Genomic DNA, 5,513 nt, shown 5'->3' with positions numbered 1-5,513 from the left:
AATGATAAGCGAGATTAGGAAAGAGAAGAGAGAGGCGAGCGAGATTGAAAGAAGGAGGAGAGAGGCGAGCGAGAGAGGGCAAGAGGTGAATTGTATATGTATATACGCTAAAAAATTGTATATTAAACATATTTATATGTATATTCTGGCGAATTATACATATACAAGCGTGACTTCTAATACAAACTTGAAGTCAACCCACATAATTAATGTATAATGTTAGTCGCGAGTGGTAATTATAGTAAACTATAGCTATGATGAGTAATTAAATAGTATAAGTTTGCTTATCCGTGTAATTCTTCCAAAAAAACAAATACATAATATTAATTAGTGTATTTTTTAAAAAGAAAAAAATGAGGGCAAGAGAAAGAGAAATGATGGGAATAATTATAATCTGAAAAAAATAAAATCAAAAGGTAAAAATTTAAGTAGTTAATCAATTAAATAATTTTAAATTATTGAGAATTTTTTAAAAATATTTTCTATAAGTTCACATCTATTTTGCTTTCTTAATAATTCAAATTTACAAATTTAGGCATTACGAAAGATATCATCTTATCATAACATATAAAATATATGATATTTTCATTCCTTTATCACCAAATCGGCTCATTAAAAAAATATATATATGGAGGACAATAGGTTATCGTTGATATAATCGAAAGTATCTTATTTTTTTCATACGAAAACACTGCTATTTTTCATTCATTAATTAAAATATTTATTGAAATATACTCCGAACACTTTCTCAATAATATAATAAAATATTTTAAATTATTATTCATGTTCACTTATAGTACCTTTTGACTTTTGTGTAGTGTATATAACTTATGTTTAAAATTTTGAAAAAATAATATAGAGCCTTTTGTATATACATTGATTATAAATATATGGGTAAGATATTACATTCTTCATAACTCAATTGTGAAATTATATAAAAGTATATAATTATTGGTGTTATAAACAAATTCATAACTGGAATTAAATAATTTGATCATAATACTCAAAATCTTTCGTATAAATTGAATTTTTTTTAAATCTAAATTACTCATCATTATTTTAAATAGAAAAACAAATTAAAAGGTAAAATAATTAAAATGAAGTCAAGTTTATAAGAGATATTTATGATGATGAGCGCTTTGACGGACCGCTTTATTGATAGACCGTCAACTTTATCGTCAAGCGCTAATAAAAGCTTCATAAGTTCAAAGGTTAAATGACGATTTACCTGACGTGGATCGTCAAATGAGACGTCATACATCATAGAGTCAACTTTCACGTTTTTTAATTTTTCAGGGATTATATATAATATCTTTTAGGGTTTATTTTATTTGCGATGTGTTTTAGGAAAGAACACATTCACATTATACGCTACAATTGTAGTTTATTTGGAGATAACTTGATTTCTGGAATCAAAACTTTGATTGATTGTCTTCAGTTTTGTAAGTTAATTCTTATTCAATGAATGTAATTGTTTGTTTCGTTTTAATTACCATGAATAGCTTAATCTTACAATCAAAGATTTTGAAATTCACGATGATTTGACATAAAGAAGCATTGTTTATAGAAGAAAATATCTATTGTCACTGTCTAGATTATTAATTTTTTCTTTTGATGATGTTCCTACTATCTACAAACATTAGAACACGTCCTAGATTTAAATCGTTTGAGAGAACGATATAAAATCAAAGAAAAGAACTAACAACTAAGATTCGTCGAATAATAATGTTATAGCAAGATTAATCAATTTAGAATGAACATCAATTTGTTTAGGGTTAATATTTTTAATTTAAAATAATAAAAATAAAACTCATTTATTTTGGTTGAAAAACACGATATATCACAAGGATTGTCATATAAACATACAAGCTCTATCAAGTTGAATTTCGTGATTATCCGAGTCGATTCATAACATTTTGATGAATACTAGGACATATTTGTATATTTTTGCTCCATTTTTCTCTGTTTATAACTATGGATTTTCACCCCCTTTTCTCTATGAGCTAAGGATGAGCATTTGAGTTGAAAGAGCATCATCAGATACCCATTTTCTGCCATGGCCACTGTGTATCGAGTTAAAGGTCAGTACTTTCTTGTTTAAGCTTAAAGCTCTAATCTTTTTTATTTTTTGTAGTATAAATTTGAAGACCCTTATTTCTGATTTTGATTTTTAGGTTGTTTGATAGAATTATAGAGTTATTTGCTTGTTTCTTGTAACCACAGTGAGAAAGTTCGATTCTTTTGATAAGTTACTCTGGAAGAAATCATATTTTTCTTTTTTGGCATTTGAACCTGAAACCTCGTGATTTTCAATGGTATTCCTGGGTTTGATAGTACCTAGACCCCCATATGTGGACTACACTGTGTATGTTGTTGTAGTAGTATTCGCGGAAACATAACTCCATTGAAGGACTTTGGAGAATAGGGTTCAAATCAGGATCTAGGTGAACTAAGTTATTTGATACATGTGCTAGTGGGAGGTAGTATCTATTTGGTGGAATAGTCGAAATGTGTGCGAGTTGGGCTGGACAACACGGTACAATAAAAAAGAGAAAAAAATAAGGAGGTGAAGGAGCTTATTGTGCACAAAACTAAGTTTATAACCTTGCATTTTTGTTTAGTACAGAATTTATGTAATGAGGACTGTAACAGAATTTATGTAATGAGGTCAATTACTCCTACATAACAAGTGATATTTTCGCTTGCTAATGCTCTATTGGTTGCAAAGGCCAGAAAGAGCACAGAAACTTGTCTTTATATGTATGCAGCGAAAATAAGTATATCAGACAGCTTTTCTTCTTTATTGACCATGACCGTTATCATCGAAAGCCACAATTATGAGTACTGACTTAAATAAATATGTATGCTAGATATGATTTTTATAGTAGAAAATGCTTAAGGGAAAGAAACTGTTACTTGCTATCGTTATAGTTTCTGGGCTGGTTGTACCTTTGCCTTTTAGAGACATACTTTGTGTCTTAGTGGTAAATAATAACTCAACTGTGATATGTAATGGTTCTTGCAGTATCAACTAGTCACTTTGTTGAATTATCCTCTGCTTTACTAATTGCTGAACCATTAATTGATTAAACTGTGATGACACTTATTCGAAAGAGAGCAGAGAGGCATGAACGGAAGCGAATGCAAAATTATAAAGTGCAGGCGGAGCGACTCTCTGCATTCGAAGAATTGCTTAATGAGATTTATACAGTTTGTCGCCCTAAACCAAGGGATTATGAAGTCAGGAGAGATTTGATTTCTGCTTTTAATGAGATAGCAAAGTGTTGATGAAGGGTGAGCAATGTAGTTTCCATAGCTTGTCTGGTCTCTCATTTGTGCTGGGAAATATTCTTTTTCTTACTAATCAAAACAACTTCAGAGGCCAGCTATATTTTATATAGTAGAGTTTATTTAGATTTATTCACATCCTTAAAAAGTATAATCTCTTGTTTTTTGCAGATGAAAACTTGGGCAAAAGCGCAGAATATTAATAGCTCAAAAGACAAAACTTTGAACTCATTATCTGTAATACTTTTGGTTGCTTTTCATTTGCAGGTATGAGCCTAGTACATGTTATTTCTCTGTTGCCGTCTTACTCTTTTTTTCTTGCTTACATATTATGGACAGCATGCTGATTACTTTGAGTCAATATAAATTGTGCCTTCAGCTGAATGTTTTGTTATCGCGGTTAATCCGTCTGCCAGTGTAGGAGTTACTGGTCAACTAATAACATAACCTTACACAGCCTACTCTATGGTAAAACTGATTGTAGCTATGAATAAAATCTTCACCGTATTAGAAGAAAATTTACTCTAGCAAGTCTGGACAGATGTAGTTTCAATGCAGCAAATAGTTATACAAAAAATGTTACCTTCTCAAAAAAAATTTAGAAGAAGATCTACTCTGGTGAAATCATAGGATTTAGATTTAATCTGTTGTGGTTATTCGACTCTTTTTTTTTTCAATGCCCTCTCATGATTTTGTTGCTTTCTTGTTTTATTTAATAGGGACCTTCATTTTAGTGATTCAATGCTCTGAGCTATAATACCTTCTATGAAAGCTATTCTAAGCAAAACAGAATTCCCAAAGTCTTAAAAATGTGGTGACAAGACCAAATTTATATTTTCAAACTTGAAGAAAAAACAAAGTCTATCCTATTATATTTTGGGGTCGTGTGGAGTTCTCCCGCTAATGAATGATATTTTGCAGACACGAAATCCTCCAATACTAGCACCATTTTCTGCCATATTAGAAGGTAACTATGGATCTTTACTATAATAAAATGTATAATAGGAAATCCGTATATCCTTTCTGATTAGAAAGTGAGGAACTAAAATCATCACCATAAGATTCTTGATCCCAAGTGATGCTTCTCTTTGCACTTGTTTTTTTCATGAGATGTTTTGTTTTGAGTAGCTCGTTCTAGATAGCTCTGATCCTGATGCGGTGGCGAAGTCATTGAAGAAGTTTGTGAAACAAAGAGTCAGTGGCTGAACTGCTAGTTACACTGTTAATCAAGGTAGTGTGAATTCAGTATCATCGCATGAGACTCCCAATTCATAGCAAACATCCAGTTATTATGGTCTCATTTCATTGCAGTTATTGAGAAGCTATGGGCTAAAGGACTATGTGCAAGAGCGTCTTGGCTATCTAAAACATGGGACTCCAAAGTTTGCTGCATTATGTTTCACTTATTGACGTAATGGCTTATCGTGCAGGTTGAGAAAGGAGAAGTAAAACGGATATACAAGTGTATACATTTCTGCTGGTCTGATCGAAATACCCAAAGTAAAGTCTCAGTTGTTTGGCAATGCTGAGAGATGGAACATTAAACAAGATGGAAATATAATCACTCTTCATTCAAGAATACGTTCAGCATATAAGCACGACGGTAGCTTTCTCTAGTGTCAAAATTCAAGTGGTATGATTTTCTTTATGAATTCAATTGTTATTACCATTTAAAACTATTCCTCAAAATCAAAGTCATGTAAAAAATGGTGTATGAGAATGGAATAATTAACTTCATTCTTGTACATAACAATCGTGGTGGTGAAGTTTGATTTAAAGTGACTATATGTTCGTATTTTAAAAAAAATTATTATTTTTACTTACATATGGTGAGTAGATATAAATGTGGGATTATTTTAACAAAAATAAACTCGTGGATCAATTTTTATATTAGGGTATAGTTTAATTTATTTACTATGAGTAAATACAGATTTAATTTTTTTGCCATAATTAATGGGACCCACTATCTATTTGTATACGGAATAAAAATAGTGAATGTAATTTCATAACATTCGTTTGCCATATATGAAATTTTCCCTTTTAGGTAGAAACTTGGTTTTTATTGGGCCGGGTAGATAATAGCCCATGAAACTTAGGCCTTGAAATAGCTACTCAAGCCCAAATTTTTGTATTACAATTGACAAGTTAACAAGTAAAAGCAATTTATCTTTACTTGCCGATATTAGACTTTGCACGCTCTTTAAAAAATAATGAATAATATGAGT

General features: G+C 30.8%; 1 long non-coding RNA gene across 11 annotated transcripts; it reads left to right on the top strand.

The window, feature by feature from the left end:
* Positions 1 to 1,332: 1,332 nt before the first annotated feature.
* LOC107029672 lies at positions 1,333 to 5,104 on the top strand. Of its 11 annotated transcripts, XR_003580225.1 has the most exons (6): positions 1,811 to 2,081; positions 3,115 to 3,294; positions 3,460 to 3,555; positions 4,210 to 4,255; positions 4,417 to 4,519; positions 4,600 to 5,104. It is a non-coding gene; the product is annotated as an uncharacterized LOC107029672 (long non-coding RNA). The 11 variants fall into 11 exon arrangements; XR_003580224.1 differs by adding an exon at positions 1,333 to 1,442 and having other exon boundaries at positions 2,009 to 2,081; positions 3,122 to 3,294; positions 3,460 to 4,519; XR_003580221.1 differs by adding an exon at positions 1,334 to 1,442 and having other exon boundaries at positions 2,009 to 2,081; positions 3,460 to 4,519.
* The last annotated feature ends 409 nt before the right edge of the window (positions 5,105 to 5,513 follow it).

The sequence above is a fragment of the Solanum pennellii genome, chromosome 9, assembly GCF_001406875.1.
Source record: "Solanum pennellii chromosome 9, SPENNV200".
In the NCBI taxonomy this organism is placed as follows: domain Eukaryota; kingdom Viridiplantae; phylum Streptophyta; class Magnoliopsida; order Solanales; family Solanaceae; genus Solanum; species Solanum pennellii.
The sequence above is the reverse complement of the archived record's forward strand: the minus strand, read 5'-3'. Positions and strand labels throughout refer to the sequence as shown.